The sequence below is a fragment of the Euprymna scolopes genome, chromosome 27 (assembly GCF_053919585.1).
Source record: "Euprymna scolopes isolate OS-2025 chromosome 27, ASM5391958v1, whole genome shotgun sequence".
NCBI lineage: Eukaryota > Metazoa > Mollusca > Cephalopoda > Sepiida > Sepiolidae > Euprymna > Euprymna scolopes.
Genome location: NC_136508.1, coordinates 114,047,884 through 114,066,933, shown reverse-complemented (window position 1 = coordinate 114,066,933; position 19,050 = coordinate 114,047,884). Strand labels below are relative to the sequence as shown.

The 19,050-nt window shown below is 33.4% G+C and overlaps 1 long non-coding RNA gene across 1 annotated transcript in view; it reads right to left on the bottom strand.

Annotated features, from left to right (window-relative positions):
* Window positions 1-415: 415 nt before the first annotated feature.
* LOC145249074 (uncharacterized) overlaps window positions 416-19,050 on the bottom strand; it is a 34,493-nt gene continuing 15,858 nt past the window's right edge. The window contains exon 2 of the long non-coding RNA XR_013863470.1: window positions 416-4,742. This is a non-coding gene — a long non-coding RNA (uncharacterized LOC145249074). The remainder of the gene's footprint in view (window positions 4,743-19,050) is intronic.

Genomic DNA, 19,050 nt, shown 5'->3' with positions numbered 1-19,050 from the left:
AATTTATACAAAATAAAACAACTTTGAAAACGAACCATTTCTAAAATGTGTATTGTTGTCTTATGCTTTAATAATTTGTGGAAATGCGTGTCCTTTCTCACGCCAGCTTCACAACTCTTCTATGAAATAGGAACAAATTTTCATTAGTCGCTAATATTCTCATCTTCCTTTTCACATGTGACCAGAATCCCTCCACAGTTTATAAAATATTACTTACATATTTTTTATTTTAAAACTTTAATAATTTTTATTTATTTTTTAAAAATAATAATTCGTAATATTTATGGCCTGGATATTTATGAGAAGATTAGGGGGAAGGAAAGGATGCCATAGAGGCCGCAACCAAGAATACCTGAAATGAATAACGTTGCAAGTGTGTAGATTCTGACTCCATATAATTAAAGACAGACGAATATTGAAGGTTGAGAACCGATTTTATTTACTACCAACAATTTGTATTAGGAGAGGCAAAGTGTTCGTAGGATGGAATGTGATTTAACAAAGGAGATGAATGTTCGTAAAATGTTTGTAGGTATGTATGAATTGACAAGGAATGAATGTTCGTAAAATGTTTGTAGGTATGTATGAATTGACAAGGAATGAATGTTTGTAAAATGTTTGTAGGTATGTATGAATTGACAAGGAATGAATGTTCGTAAACTGTTTGTAGGTATGTATGAATTGACAAGGAATGAATGTTCGTAAACTGTTTGTAGGTATGTATGAATTGACAAGAAATGAATGTTCGTAAACTGTTTGTAGGTATGTATGAATTGACAAGGAATGAATGTTCGTAAAATGTTTGTAGGTATGTATGAATTGACAAGGAATGAATGTTCGTAAAATGTAACTTATCTTTTAGACGATGGAGAGGGTCAGGGCAGGCATCTTCGTCGTCTTTCTCCTCCTCTCTTCTTTGGTTTGTGTGAATAAGGCATTGTCAGGAATTGAACGCGTTTGGCCCAACAACATGAGAGCGTAGTCGGCTTCAGTTCACTGGTGCCTTATTTCTTTTTCTTCTTCATTAGCACTAGTAGCTAAGAAAAATGGAAGCCTACGGATATGCATATACCCAAGATCACTGGCGGCAGCGGTGGGATGGAAAGAGCCCAAGATGTAGAAAAGAATAACAAGTGAAAAGTTATTTGCAGAAACAGATAAGCAACTTTATTGTTCTTGTTTCAAATTCTAATTTATATGTACGTTATGTAGACGCCCCTATGTATGAGAGATAATTTAGCGGCGAATTTGAAGTTGTTTAAACTGAAATAGTATAACTACGCCATTATTATATGTTTGACGAAACAGTCATTACAATATCAGAGGGCACCTTTACTTCATATGTTGGGAGACGACACATCGAGAGTTTACTACGGGTTTCAGTTTTCAACACCCAAAGACAAATGTACACCCACTGAAATTCAGGCATTTGATAAATATGCTATAGGGGAAACAAATGAAACCTACGAGCGTTACGTATTTCATTCTAGAAACCGAGGAGAATTAGAGACTGTGGAATCCTTCATTCCGGCACTTCGGACGTTGATAAAACCGTGCAATTTTTTGCAACAATTGTGTTTAATCAGTACTAAGAGATCACGTAGTACTGGGAGTACACAACCCCCAGACACAAGCTGAGTTATTGAAAATAAGACAGACTTACAAAAATATGTTGTCTAAAAATGCTACAGTCCAATCTAGAATCCTAAGGCCTGAAAAGGTTAACAAGGTTGATTTTAAACCCAGGGGAAAGACACAATCTGACAGAGAGTGCTGGGCATGTGCATTGCGGCATGGAGCGAGCAAAGAGTTATGTCCTGCCTTTGTAAAACCTGTTATAAATGTAAGGCGAAAACCACTTTGCCGTGAAATGCAAAGTATCAAGGAAAAAGGAGGTGCAGACTGTCAAAACCCAACATTATGAAAACCAATTGCCTTTCAGCTCGATAGTGGAGTGCCCGCGAACATACTGAATCAGAATTGGAAAAAACACTGGATCATTCAATTAAGACTCTTGTCATGTGGAATGGAACAGAAGTGAAGTCATTGGGAGAGTGTCGAGTAAAAATGATAAACCCCAAAACTGGACAAAAATATGCAGTCAAGTTTGTTATTGTGAAAGAGAATTTCCATGCCTTCCTTGGAGCAAATGCAATCCAGAAAATCGAACTTGTCACAATCAATAACGACAAATTCAAAATGATCGCCAAAGTCTCCCAAATGAATGAATTCAGCAGCTAGTACTCAGACAGCATTAATGTGGTTTTCCCCCAGTGTGAGTTTATTTGTTAGATATTAAGGAAATTAGTGATTGTCCTTTATTCACTACACTATTATAATTTCCCAGAAATAGCGAGTTCCTATCTTCTATGATTCTGTGTTCCCTGGCTACTTCAATATGTATTCTTTTAGCTGTGGTTATTACTCTCTTACAATGACTTCTAGCATCTATACATTTTTTGCCCATTTGCATTTGAATTATGACTTATGAACTGGCGAAGTGAATGCTGTGTTTGTGCAATGGCAGCTGCAAAATCTGTAATGAACTGTGGTGAATTGGCTTCTGCAATGAACTGGCTATAATCTGGAGGAATGTGCTTCAATGACCGCTTTGCATAGTTTAGTTGTCTCATAAAACGAGCGCAGACACAGAGTCGACTGTAGTAACAGAAACGTTTCGATGTAGCACACGCAAACCTGCAAACGGGTGGATAAGGCTATATAGTCGTCTTCCTTCTGATCGAACAGCCAAGGAACTTGACAGACCCTTGAGTAACTGAGCAGCCCTTTCAAGGAATGCACTGTTTTCCTCCATACCATGAAAAGCAGCTGTAAGCAGTGCACTGAAAAGTGACTGCTTCAAGTTTGATGCAAGCAAGTTTACAATTAGGGATGCTTACTTCAAATTGAGTTGCTATTTTCTCCCTCTTATCCCATATATGTTCAGCTTAATATCCTCGTTTTCGAGGTATGTAGCTGTAAAATTTCCAAGTCATAGTGGATGATGTCTAACTTATTTCAAACCGTTCTTCCTAGTACATGTTCCACAGACTTGCAACTACATTTGATATGCAAGTTTTTGCAGATTTTCCAGTGGAGTTATGTACACACTCCATTGTGTCGCATTGTATAGTAGTCATTCCCAAACGTTACAAATAGATGTAATGTGATGCACACTCTTTACTTCTGTGTGGCAGAACCAGCAATTGTTGTTATTGTTGAGTGAGTTCTCATGTGTCTCATTAAATTTGATTTGTCAGAACTAGAATAATTACACACTTCACAACAATGTGGCTTTTCACCAGTGTGAGTTCTCATGTGTTTCATTAAATTTGATTTGTCAGAACTAGAATAATTACACACTTCACAACAATGTGGCTTTTCACCAGTGTGAGTTCTCATATGAAATACTAACTTTGATTTTTGAGAACAAGAATATTCACACACTTCACAAGTATATGGCTTTTCGCCAGTGTGAGTTCTCATATGTATTACTAACTTCGATTTATGAGAACAACAATGTCCACACACTTCACAAATATGTGGCTTTTCGCGAGTGTGAGTTCTCATATGGTTGACTAAGCCTGATTTTTGATAACTTGAATATCCACGTATTTCACAAGAATGTTGCTTTTCCCCCGTGTGAGTTCTCATATGTCTCACTAAAGATGTTTTGTCCGAACAAGAATATTCACACACTTCACAAGAATATGGTTTCTCCCCAGTGTGACTTCTTACATGTATTACTAACTTTGATTTTTGAGAACAAGAATATCCACACACTTCACACGTATGTGGCCTTTCCCCAGTGTGAGTTCTCATATGTACGACTAACCCTGATGAGTTAGAAAAAGAATGTCCACATAGTTCACAAGTATATGGCTTTTCACCAGTGTGAGTTCTGATATGCTTCACTAAATTTGATTTTTCAGAAAAAGAATATGTGCATACTTCACAAGTATGTGGCTTTTCACCAGTGTGAGTTCGCACATGTTTCATTAACGTTGATTTTCTATCACAAGAATAATCGCACACTTCACAATAATGTGGATTTTCCATCGTGCGAGTTCTAATTTTTGTAACTAACGTTTAATTATTGAAATAAAAATATTACCACACTTGAAGAATTTAGCTTTTCTCAAGTGTGAATTATAATATGTTTAACTAAATCTGATACTTGATAACAACACACTTTATTTTTCTCTAGGATGTGTGTTTTTATGTTTTATCATTTATATCTATCCACTTCATATTAAATCTACATAAATGTGGCATTTCCAATAAATGATTTTTTTCCAATTTTCTTCATTTGAAGATTGTAACGCTGGGTTAATTAATTAATGTCTCAAGAAATAGTTTTTCAGACCAGAAATATACTACACACATTGGTTATAACTTTTTTATCCAATTTTCTTATTTACTTGTTAAAACTGAAGATAAAGCAGCCTAGCAGATGCGAAAAATTTGTCCACAGTTTTATATATTTCAACTGAGCGATCTTTGCAAATTGCTATATCAAAGGATTTAGCATTTCTACGAAAGTTTTCTTAGTTTTTCTATAGTTTCCGGTATTGTAGAAAATATTGTCTTCTTAAAGCCATATACTTTTCTTTCCAAATTGTTTTTTACTTTTTGATCTATTATGGTATTTTTGTTTATTTGAACAAAAGTTTATTACCTTTAAGATGTCTTATGTTTTCAAATGATTTTACAATTGAATACTAGGGTCCACCCAGGAACATCTGTAACATAAAATGAAATTCAATATTTTTAGTATTTACATTCAAATATTAGTATTGTGTCACTTTATTGTCAATATTATTGGTTTGAACTCACCATATCTAGATTAATTTAATATTATTTATATTATTGGATCTTGCTTATAGATTTAATATTCTAATATTAATATTTGTCTCTTTATTGTTATTAATATTATTGGATTTTTCTTATAAATTCATTGCATAATCCGTTTGTTTATTGTTGTAAATATTTTGGAGTGAACTCACAATATCTAGATTAATTTGACCCAAAAATGTTAATTGAGACACGTTTCAAAAATAAGAGCACTCAATACATGTGTTTCTGAAGATATAGTTCTGTTGAAAATATTTCTTGCATTTTTTATGATTAAATGCTTGTGAAAGAGAAACATATATTGATATTGCATTCAAATGTTTATATTATGTCTGTTTATTGTTATTAATATTTTTGGATTGAACCCAATATCTAGATTGATTTTATCTACAAAAATTCATATTAAACACGTTACAAAATAGTTGAAAATATTTCTTGCGTGTTTTATGATTTATATCCTTATAAAACCGATATATATATATATATATATATATATATATATATATATATATATATATATATCGCATTGACACCAGATGATTATGATTTTCTGTCTTACTCATCAAACTTAATCTGATAGAATCAGTTTTTGTAGTACTTACCAAAAAAACAACCGCCCACGTGTTTGTGCCTTGTGTAGGCATGCTCAACAACAAAACTTGGGTTTTTATAAGTGGAAGTCTTGAGGTTGTCAGGAATCTCCGGGCGCATGTGCAAGAGGAGGGATTGAGAGAGTGGTATAAAAGGCAGGTCGAGTGAGAAGGTTGTTGTTGTTGTCATTGGACGTTACAGTGATGCGTGCGTTAGCAGTTAATTAAGAAGCTGTTATTTTGTATCAAGTCGCACACCTCGGTGAAGGTCATATAAGTCGTGCACCTCAGTGAAGGTCAAGGTCATAAGCTATTTCAGCTATTTCATTTTGTCTCTTTTTCTGGACAACTATGGCTGGGGCAAAGTTTGATTTAAATCTGATACCCGAATTCGACGGATCCACTTCTGTTGTCGACTGGGTCAAAAGGGTTGAGCTGACCTGCAACCTCTGTGAAGTGAAGGGGGTGCATACCGTGATTCCCCTGAGATTGGCTGGAGGCGCCCTGAGTGTATATCAGCAACTTAGTGCCGTGCAGAAGGCTGATGTTACCTGTATAAAAAATTCTTTATACAAGGCACTTGCCATGGATCCCTGCATGGCCTACAAAACATTTGCCTCTAGGAAGCTCATGCCAGGAGAAACCATGGATATCTTCGCAGAGCAGAAGAAACTTGCAGTTCTATTTGGCAATGAAGTGTCAGAGCAAACACTGGCATATGCGTTTGTGGCCGGCCTTCCCACCCATGTTAAGCAACTGTTGAAGGCTTCCACCAGCGTATCTTTAACGCCCATGGAACATTTGTTAGAATGCGCTCGAGCCATTATCAGAGATGAGGAGGACCTGAGGGAACCGGTTGTAATGATGGCGCAGGCAGCCAAGAGTAATACTGAAAAGAGTCCCAGTTTGAGACCCACGACCAATGGGAGATGTTTCTGCTGCGGCCAGCGAGGTCATTTCGTAAGAAGTTGTACTAACCAGGGGCAGGGGAGCCTGCGCTGTTTCCAATGTTGCAGTTATGGACATTTATCCCAAAATTGTGCGGGAAATGTATCAGGGGGCAGGATGTCAGCAGCGCTCTGTTCCCCGGACAAGATTTAATTGAGGCACAACCGACAATAAATGTGTACGTGGACCAAGTGCCTTGTTCAGCTCTTCTCGACTCCGGGTGCTCACACACCATCATGAGTGCCAAGTTGTGTCGAAACTGGACAAAGCAGAACATCAAAGTAACCACAATAGGTGGCAATACGCAAGCTTGCTGTGGAGCCGGAACTGTCAAAGTCCACACAAACTCTGGTGTGGCCGCAGACATTAATGTGCTGGTGATGTAAAGGGATTTGCTGGGATTCGATGTACTATTGGGATATGATGCTATTAAGGCACTGGGGGGAGTTGTTATCGGAAGAGATAGGACTGTGCGATTTTTGGAAATCCCAGTGTGTGCTGCAGTTCACATTGATCGGCCTGATTTTAAGGTGGACTACGACCCTCACCAAAAAGCATGGACTGCATTGTGGAAGTGGACAGAAAGAAGGGCGCCAACCAAATTCAAGATTAGCATTGAAGAGTACTCGATACCCGACAAGGCCCATAATGAATACGAAAAGGAACTTGAGGCATGGATCCAGGATGGATGGCTGATCCCCTATCCCAACAAGCTGGGACCACCCAAGGGTCTGACACTCTTAATGGCGGTAGTCCAGCATAACAAATCAAAAGTTCGTCCAGTGCTGGACTATCGTGAACTCAAGAGATACATTGAGGCATACACTGCCGATGCTCACACACCATCATGAGTGCCAAGTTGTGTCGAAACTGGACAAAGCAGAACATCAAAGTAACCACAATAGGTGGCAATATGCAAACTTGCTGTGGAGCCGGAACTGTCAAAGTCCACACAGACTCTGGTGTGGCTGCAGACATTAATGTGCTGGTGATGCAAAGGGATTTGCTGGGATTCGATGTACTATTGGGATATGATACTATTAAGGCACTGGGGGGAGTTGTTATCGGAAGAGATGGGACTGTGCGATTTTTGGAAATCCCAGTGTGTGCTGCAGTTCACATTGATCGGCCTGATTTTAAGGTGGACTACGACCCTTACCAAAAAGCATGGACTGCATTGTGGAAGTGGACAGAAAGAAGGGCGCCAACCGAACTCAAGATTAGCATTGCAGAGTACTCGATACCCGACAAGGCCCATAATGAATACGAAAAGGAACTTGAGGCATGGATCCAGGATGGATGGCTGATCCCCTATCCCAACAAGCTGGGACCACCCAAGGGTCTGATTCTCTTAATGGCGGTAGTCCAGCATAACAAATCAAAAGTTCGTCCGGTGCTGGACTATTGTGAACTCAATAGATACATTGAGACATACACTGCCGATGCTGACGTGTGCGCCAGCAAGCTGAGAGAATGGCGCCAGAAGGGCTTCAATGTGTCTATAGTAGACTTGCGGAAGGCTTATTTGCAGGTGCGAGTGGATGAGACATTGTGGCCGTTCCAGACAGTGTGGTTCCGGGGTCAGAGATACTGCCTTACTCGACTTGGCTTTGGGCTGAATGTGGCACCGCAAATCATGAAGACCATTGTAAATGCAGTGTTGTCCCAGGAAAAGACCACTGAGGACGCAACATCGGCCTATATTGACGATGTGTACGTCAATGAAGATATACAATCTGCGTTGCACGTCAGAGAAAAGTTAGCTCAATTCGCGTTGGAGTGCAAGGATCCTGAACGTCTGAGAGATGGAACATGGGTATTAGGATTGGACGTTTGCGGGAAAGATTGTACCTTACGATGGAGGCGTGGCAGTGAGATTCCAAACATCCCTGATGTTATTATGCGGCGGACTATTTTTTCCTTGTGTGGGAAACTTATTGGTCACTTACCAGCATGTGGCTGGCTCTGAGCAGCTGGGGGCGTCATCAAAGGCAGGGCAAGTTTAGTAACTACAGGTTGGGATGATATATCTGATGATGCTCTTCTAACTCTGATGACGACAGAAACCCTAGAGAGAGTTAACAAGGAGGACCCTGCCCGTGGAGAATGGTGTGTCGATGGGGACACTGTGAATGTGTGGGTTGATGCTAGTTCTTTGGAATTGGGAGTGTTATTGGAGCAACGTGGAAACATAATTGAAGACGCGTGCTGGCTGCGTCTCATGAATGATGCTCAACACATCAACCTGGCAGAACTGGATGCTGTTGTGAAGGGTTTAAATCTGGCACTGCAATGGCAGTCAAAGAAGTTACACTTGTGCACGGATTCTCTCTGCATCTACTACTGGGTGTCCGACACTCTTTCGGGACAAACGAGAGTCCGCACTAAGGCAGCCAGTGAGATGTTAATCCGGCGGAGGCTAAACACCCTGAAGAGTCTGTTATCAGAGTATGACCTGTTGGTGAGTGTAACGTTTGTGGTATCACACTGTAATTGTGCAGACCAACTAACCTGTGTGCCTCACAAATGGTATGAAGCTGTGAAGACAGGCGTGGAGTTTGCTGCGCGATCTTGCGCAGTTGGCGCGATTAGCTCATGCCAAATACAAAGAATCCATGTGCAGAGTGGACATCCAGGTATCAAAAGAACTGTGTATTTTGCGAGGCGTGTTGATCCGGCAGTGACAAGGGTGGATGTCAGGCAGATCATCAAGCACTGTGAGGCATGCCAGTCTATCGATCCTGCACCTGAGCAATGGCAGAAGGGGCGATTGGAGGTTGAGCATGTGTGGCAACGAGTAGCGATGGATATTACCCATTACAGTGGTAAGCCCTTTCTAACCCTTATTGACTGTGGACCCACTCGTTTTGCGGTGTGGAGGCAAATGACCAGGCAGGAGTCAGCGAATGTTGTCCGCCAACTGTCATCTATCTCTTCTGAGCGAGGTGCGCCGGAAGAGATATTGACGGACAACGATGCTGCTTTTTGTAGCCACCAAGTTCAGCAGTTGCTGAATGAGTGGGGTATCCGACTACGACTGCGATGTGCTCATGTGCCATCAGGGAATGGCATTGCTGAGAGGAGCCATCGCAGCATCAAGAGAATTGCTGCCAGAAAGCAATGCACCATTACGGAGGCCACGTATTGGTATAACATCACACCAAAGGATGGGAAGGCACTAACAACAGCACCGGCCAATGCCATACACACATACCGTGTTAGGATAAAGGGCATTGACACTGTCCAGCCAATCGACGAGGAGAGTCATGACAAATACAAGGTAGGGGATCCAGTTTGGGTTAGACCCCCTGTGGAAACCAGTGCACCACTAAGTTCAAGCGAGGATGAATATCTGGAATGGTCAGCCAGCAGTCGGTCCTTGTTGATGGAACCCCACGCCATGTGCACGATCTTCGCCCAGCTAGTGAAGTACATCCCACAGCTACAGAGAGCAATGAATCATCAGATGATGAGCTGCTGATAAGTGAGGTCATCGAGCAAGAGAGTGGTAGTTGTAGTTCGTCTGATCAGGCAGGATCAGAACCAGAACCAGAACCACACTCAGAACCAGAACCAGAACCTGGATCCGAGATTGTAAATACCACCCTTTGCAGAAGCCAATGAACTAAGAGGCCACCCCCCGGAGTGCACTCTATGTGATGATTAGATCAGGGGGGAGTGTAGTACTTACCAAAAAAACAAACGCCCACGTGTTTGTGCCTTGTGTAGGCATGCACAACAACAAAACTTGGGTTTCTATAAGCGGAAGTCTTGAGGTTGTCAGGAATCTCCGGGTGCATGCGCAAGAGGAGGGATTGAGAGAGTGGTATAAAAGGCAGGTCGAGTGAGAAGGTTGTTGTTGTTGTCATTGGACGTTACAGTGATGCGTGCGTTAGCAGTTAATTAAGAAGCTGTTTTTTTTGTGTCAAGTCACACACCTCGGTGAAGGTCATATAAGTCGTGCACCTCAGTGAAGGTCAAGGTCATAGTTTTGACAACTCAGTTTCTTGTCTCCATTAACATTCATTGTATAAAGATTATATCCCCTTCTCATAATAATAATACACTATGTAGTGTGCATTGGATTAGACAAACTTACCTAACAATTTTGTATATGATAATATTTTGTTTGTGGTTTATAAAACTTCGAAAGGATAAAATTATTCGATTTGAAGTGGAGCACAAGTTGTTCAGTGCTTTGTATAGAAGTGTTCCCAGAGATGTTGCATCGATATTGCAAGACGGTTTCATCCACACTATCAATATGCAACAAAAACTAATGACCCATGTTGTCATTATCATCTTTGCTATTTTAAAGAACACTTTATTCAACCATTAAATTGATGTTATGCCACTGAGAATTGTATGTGTTTCACATGTAATGTCCTTAGAAAATGTTGAAATATGTTTGAATTATATTTATGACAACATATTTTATTTTATGTTAATAGTTATTTTTTAAAGAACAGTCAAAATCTTTTAAACAAGTTTAAGACAATTGTAAAATTGATATATTTTTGCGAGAGTAATAATTTCAATGGTTGACCTTTGTTATTTCCTTTTATATATTCATTCATATCTGCTCCTGTTTACAATATGCTTTATTGTGTTGCATCAATTAAACGCTAATCTATGAATACAAACTTTAAAAAATAAAAGTTATGTTCTTATTCTATAAAAAAAATACTTTAAATCCGCCAAAATTAAAAAAAAATGTTTTCAACCTTTTTATCACTGCATAAGAACGTTGATAAGGTGTAACTTTTGAAATGCCCGAATAAATAGAACTTGCATTTCTTAGTGGAACACAAAAAATTACGTTTTAAGTCCATTTTCTAGTACATGCAATTCTTCGATATTTCAAAAGATAAAGGAAGAGAAAGGAAGAGACGACATTGTTAGGCATAGCTTATTGATGAGTTTATTGCAAACTAAAGTTAATTAAAACAATTAAAATAGACTTTTGTGCAACACAACTCAATCCATACGCAAAATAATCCCGTACTATATTATATATATATATATATATATATATATATATATATATATATATATAAAGATGTAACGATTGACATTTTAAGTTACTTGATAAGTTAATTGTAAATTACAACTTAGAAGAATTAAAATTGATTTTTGTCAAATGTAATGTGATCCTCATACTGTTACATTTTGTTAAATATAGATTTTCTTAGATTAAAAATAAACGTTTAACAGCTGTTATGTAATTATTATTAAGGTCATTCTAATAAATTCACACCCACATTATTCACTGTTTATGCATTAAATCCAGCATGATCAGCTGCTAACATTTTACATATGGTTTATCAGATGCAGACTGAGGTGGTATGACGTCATAATATTATCAGTTAAATATGATTTTTCAAAGGAAAAAAAAGTGTTTATAGATGAATTAATGAAGAGAGTGTGTAACAAATCACATGGTAAATCGATTTACCCTTAAAATTGGTTGGCTATTGAGTCATATAGGATGATGTTGGTTGGTTAGTGTCATATATGAGTCATATAGGATGATATTGGTTGGTTAGTGTCATATATGAGTCATATAGGATGATGTTGGTTGGTTAGTCATATATGAGTCATATAGGATGATTATCATTTTCTGTGTGACTCATCAACCTTAATCTGATAGAAACAGTTTCGACAACTCATTTTTTTGTTTCCATTAACATTTGTTGTATAAAGACTATATCCACTTCACATAATAAAAACACATGTAGTGTGCATTGGATTTTTTTAACACTATAATTGGGATGCCATCAGGGCTAGTAGCTTTAGTGGAATCAAGGTTCTTGATTAGCTTGGCGACCTCATGCACAGATATTTGTATGTTACCTAGCATGTTCTGTATTATAGGAGGAAATATGGGGAGTTGATGGCCTTCGGCGCACAGGGTAGAATTAGCTGCAAAGTTCTTTGCAAATAGTTTGGGCTTGTCTGAAGCTGAGAAGATGACCTCTGGTCCATTGATAATTGTCGGCATAGAACGCACACTTCTGTTCAGGATCCTATTTGTTATTTGCCAAAACTATTTTGTGTGTCGTTTTTAAAACTTTGAAGAAAATGATTCGTAGATACCAGTGCTTTGTAAAGAGGTGTTTCCAGAGATGTCGGATTGATATTGCAAGATGTTTTCAGTTACTATTCAACAAAAACTGATGACCTATGTTGTCATTAATTATCATCTTTGCTGTTTTACAGAATATTTTATTCAACAATTAAATTGATGTTATGCCACTGAGAATTGTATGCGTTTCACATATCATGTCTTTAGAAAATGTTGAAATATGTTTGAATTTAATTTATGACAACAATTTTAAGGATATTTAAATAGTTAATTTTTAAAGAACAGTCACAACATTTTGCAAATTTTAGACAATTGTAAACTTGATATATTCTTGCGAGAGTAATAATTTCATGTTTGGAATTCTAAAAATCTATATTAGACCAATGTTTTTGTTCGTGTATTCATATCTCATATATATATATATATATATATATATATATATATATATATATATATATATATATATATATATATATATATATACACGTTTTATTTTTTATTACTGTATCGTTCTGTTAAGTTACATTATTGTTTCAGCTACCCGCCCGTTTTTTTTTTTTGGCCGGTAATAAAAAATAAAATGCATATTTGCTCTACAACAGTATTGAGCACTTTCTTCAGGTTTTTATTAATTACCATTTCTATTAAAAATATATATATATATATTTATATTTAAAGAGAAAAGTTACTTTATAAAGTAATTGAAAATTGAAATTTATTAGAACAGTTTAAATTGATTTTGTTAAATATAATGCAATCCTCATACTGTTATATTTTGTTAAATATATATTTTCTTGGATTAAAATATAAATACATTGTGTAAAACTGTTGATGAAAATAACTGGTTATTAAGGTCATTCAAATAAATTGACAGGTAATTCAATATTTACGTATTACATCCAGTCACCGACTAATTGAGTTTCAGTCTCAGAAATGGCAGAAACATTGTAGTAAGATGTAAAGGTCAACTTCTTTTCTTATTTTCATGAAAATCTAGTTGCAATGGTTTTGTAATTTATATTAAACGAAAACTGCGATTTACTAGATGTTGGTATTTTTAATATGTTGTTCAGTAAAATAAAGAAGTTGCCACAGCCTTCTTTTTTATATTTTAATCTTTGTTTTATTAAAAAGTTTTTTTCTAAAAAAAAAAAAACAATAATTTTGTACCGTCGCATTCAATCTCTTATTAAGTCATAAAAAATGTAGAAACAACTATCATCGCCTTTTCATGTTTTGTAATGTTAAAAACTACATGTTGGTGTTATTAATAATGTAAGATTTGTTACACTAAAAAAAAGTCGCCTCAGCTTTAAAAGTTTCATCCTTGTTTTATTAGTTTCATTCTGGGAAGCTTTTAAAGGTTAAAGGCTAATTTCTTAATAACCTTGCCATAATATTTACTTTTTAATAAAGAAAAAACAAATTGACGAACTTCTTTTTTTTAATATTTTCATCTAATGAAAACATTGTGGCTTAGTTGGTTTTCTCTTAATAGTTGCGTAAACTCTACATTTTGTTTTATTAATGTTATCAACTTTGTTACAGTAACAAAAATTCGTCACAGCTTTCTTTGTTTTAATGTTTTGATTTCAAAAAAATATGGTGTTCTAAATTATGAGTGTTGTTTTAACTTAATTTGAAGTGTTTATTTAATTTTAAAATTATTATTTTCAAACCTTACGTTAGAACTAAGGACAAAAACTTACATGAGACAAGTCATCTTTGGGGTCTCGATAATAGCAAACAATCAAAAATCTAACAAAATACTGGTAGAAAGACAGCTAATAACTGTGATGTTGTCATTTTATGCAAAGGTGTATTTTGCACAATATTTTATGGTATGTTTTGTTTATTAAATTGTTACATGAAAATACAGAATGATATTTTATGGTATGTTTTGTTTATTAAATTGTTACATGAAAATACAAAATGATATTTTATGGTATGTTTTGTTTATTAAATTGTTACATGAAAATACAGAATGATATTTTATGGTATGTTTTGTTTATTAAATTGTTACATGAAAATACAGAATGATATTTTATGGTATGTTTTGTTTATTAAAATTGTTACATGAAAATACAGAATGATATTTTATGGTATGTTGTGTTTATTAAATTGTTACATGAAAATACAGAATGATATTTTATGGTATGTTTTGTTTATTAAATTGTTACAGGAAAATACAGAATGATATTTTATGGTATGTTTTGTTTATTAAATTCTTACATGAAACTACAGAATGATATTTTATGGTATGTTTTGTTTATTAAATTGTTACATGAAAATACAGAATGATATTTTATGGTGTGTTTTGTTTATTAAATTGTTACATGAAAATACAGAATGATATATTATAGTATGTTTTGTTTATTAAATTGTTACATGAAAATACAGAATGATATTTTATGGTATATTTTGTTTATCAAATTGTTACATGAAAATACAGAATGATATTTTATGGTATGTTTTGTTTATCAAATTGTTACATGAAACTACAGAATGATATTTTATGGTATATTTTGTTTATTAAATTGTTACATGAAAATACAGAATGACATTTTATGGTATTTTTTGTTTATTAAATTGTTACATGAAACTACAGAATGATATTTTATGGTATGTTTTGTTTATTAAATTGTTATATGAAAATACAGAATGATATTTTATGGTGTGTTTTGTTTATTAAATTGTTACATGAAAATACAGAATGATATTTTATGGTATGTTTTGTTTATTAAATTGTTACATGAAAATACAGAATGATATTTTATGGTATGTTTTGTTTATTAAATTTTTACATGAAAATACAGAATGATATTCTATGGTATATTTTGTTTATTAAATTGTTACATGAAAATACAGAATGATATTTTATGGTATATTTTGTTTATTAAGTTGTTACATGAAAATACAGAATGATATTTTATGGTATGTTTTGTTTATTAAATTGTTACATGAAAATACAGAATGATATTCTATGGTATATTTTGTTTATTAAATTGTTACATGAAAATACAGAATGATATTCTATGGTATGTTTTGTTTATTAAATTGTTACATAAAAATACAGAATGATATTCTATGGTATGTTTTGTTTATTAAATTGTTACATGAAAATACAGAATGATATTTTATGGTATATTTTGTTTATTAAATTGTTACATGAAAATACAGAATGACATTTTATGGTATTTTTTGTTTATTAAATTGTTACATGAAAATACAGAATGATATTTTATGGTATATTTTATTTATTAAATTGTTACATAAAAATACAGAATGATATTTTATGGTATGTTTTGTTTATTAAATTGTTACATGAAAATACAGAATGATATTTTATGGTATGTTTTGTTTATTAAATTATTACATGAAAATACAGAATGATATTTTATGGTATATTTTGTTTATTAAATTGTTACATGAAAATACAGAATGACATTTTATGGTATGTTTTGTTTATTAAATTGTTACATGAAAATACAGAATGATATTTTATGGTATGTTTTGTTTATTAAATTGTTACATAAAAATACAGAATGATATTTTATAGTATGTTTTGTTTATTAAATTGTTACATAAAAATACAGAATGATATTTTATGGTATGTTTTGTTTATTAAATTTTTACATGAAAATACAGAATGATATTTTATGGTATGTTTTGTTTATTAAATTGTTACATGAAAATACAGAATGATATTCTATGGTATATTTTGTTTATTAAATTGTTACATGAAAATACAGAATGATATTTTATAGTATGTTTTGTTTATTAAATTGTTACATGAAAATACAGAATGATATTTTATAGTATGTTTTGTTTATTAAATTGTTACATGAAAATACAGAATGATATTTTATGGTATGTTTTGTTTATTAAATTGTTACATAAAAATACAGAATGATATTTTATAGTATGTTTTGTTTATTAAATTGTTACATAAAAATACAGAATGATATTTTATAGTATGTTTTGTTTATTAAATTGTTACATAAAAATACAGAATGATATTTTATAGTATGTTTTGTTTATTAAATTGTTACATGAAAATACAGAATGAAGAAAAAAAAACAACTAAAAAAAGCAAAAGTCAATTCTCCTCTGCCACAAAAATTTGAATCATGGAACAATTACATGTCTTGTTGATTGTTAACTGGTCATTAAATGGGTGATCATTTTACAATAAATTCATATAGCAAAATGATATCTTACTCTAAAATCTTAAATAAAAATTATATTTTTAAAATTTCTTTGCGGATATTTTTAAGGTTATTGAAACTTATTAGCCAATAAAAGTAGATTTAGAATTTTGAAGTGATGGCCACTAAATGGGTGATCATTTTATGTAAACTTTATAGAAGAATATGATCACATTCTTAAATCTAAAATATTGGATAAAAGAGTAATAATAATACTAAATAAGTGTATTCAATATTTTCTTAAAATATTAAAACAATTAAAAACCGCAAAAGCAATTTTTGTGCTAAGTTGTCTAACAATTCAACCATATTTGAATTAAATTATTGTGTTTATGATAAACATTATCATTTTTAAATCGCATAAATTTAACTAAAAATAAAATTTCTGATTAAAAAAATCTAAATGTCAGATTGAATAATATTTTCTGCGGAGATTTTTATTGATTGGAGATCCATACTTTTTTTTACGTTTGTTAAAAGCAGAATCTATATTTTTATTGGATTGCAATAAAAAATAAACTTATGTTAATGTTTAACATTTTTTTAAAAAGTTATTGGGTGCATTTTCTGAAATTGTAAACAAAAAAAAGAAAAGAAAATAACTTACCTTTCATTCCAGAAATTCAATACGAAAAAAAAGTGAGGTGAATTCGTTTTTTTTTTCGTGTTCAAAACAGAAACTTTGATACAACTTTTGTTTTGTGTGTCAATTCATTAAGAAATAAAATATATAAAAATATTTTAAAAAAAAATCAAAATTAAAATATAAAAAACACGATTTAAACGTGAAATTATTTAAAGAAACAAATCAACTGCTAAAGAACAAAGAACTTAAGGTCATCGTAATAAGACGGTGTAATTATTATTTCGTTCCTCGTGTAAAAATGTCTGTTAATTAGTTCCTATTTACAATGCCTCTCCACGGGATAGAGTTAGACACCAGGGTCGTTTTTTAATGTGGAGAAAAGGAACAACAATAAATATTGTCTCATTCGTGAAGGATTTCTCCTCGCCTGACAGAGAACAAGAAATTGAAGTGTAGCATCTGAAGAACAAATACTACACTTTGTTATTGACCCAAAGACTTAGTCGAAATGTTTTCCTATAAAATGTTTTACAAGCAAGTTTAGATTAAAACTTTTAAATACTTCACAATTGTTGTGATTTCTTTATTAATTTTCTTTTTTCTTTTTTCTAAATTTAAAAAAAAAATCACTTGGCATTTCATAATAACGGCGCTACAGATTGGCTATTAATCAAATTCATATTAAAGGAGGATATAATTCATGGGATGCAACTCATAATACACAGTCAAACTACACATCAATTCAAGAAGCAAAACTTGCATTTAACTTGCAATAATAATGATAATGCGAAACATGGTTGTTATGAGTACATAAACACGACAGGTATAACAACACAAACCAAAAACAGGTACTACACTTTCATTTACAGACGAGTTATTGATAGTGATAAAGGATAAACGATAAAAAACATAAACAAACGAACAGGAATTTCACGTTGATTTTAATTTATTGTCAAAACAATTTTCGTGCACACAAGTTTATTGAACAAAAAAAGTAGAAACTTAAACAATAGTTTTTATGAGTTTACGTTTCTGCGATTATTTAACAGTTTAGGCACCGCCAAAAATGGCCGAAAAATCAAGTTGTTGTTGTTGTTTTTTAAAACTAAATTACATTTATTAAAATCCATTATTTCTGAGTAACTTTTTTTTTTCCAGAAAGATAAAACCCTGAATTTTATCATATAGAAAACAGAATAATGTAAAGCTTTTTCTACTATTTTTAATTAAATTTTGATGCTATTTTTAACACAAAGGGCACAATTTTTATCGAATTTTTTTTTGTATCGATTATTCAAAGCATGCCCTGTTTAATAATGGTCATGCATTATTCGGCTCGCTAAAAAAAATTGTTAATTTATTTATCAAAAATTTTAAAATGGCTTTTTTCGTATGAATATTAAAAAAAATTTTTTTTGTTTTGCTTAACTTAAATAAATTATTTTACTTAACATATTCACCGAATTTCACACTTCAAAACTCAAAAGCGGGATAATTAAACACAATCAAAGTTCTGATATTCAGATGGCAAAATAAGGTATGCAAACAATTTTTTTTTAATCCATAATTCTGTCCCTTACAACAACACAATATGTTTTGTTCAGTTTCAGATGATTATTTTAAGCATATTTGTTCCTACTTCAAAACAAGGGGGGGTTGTAAGCAAAAAAAAAATATATATATAAATATCGTTTATGAAAAATAAGTACACAGTTATAAAGTTCATTCTTCTCCTAATAATCGCTGAAAATTTCGTATTGATCGGATAATTACCTGATT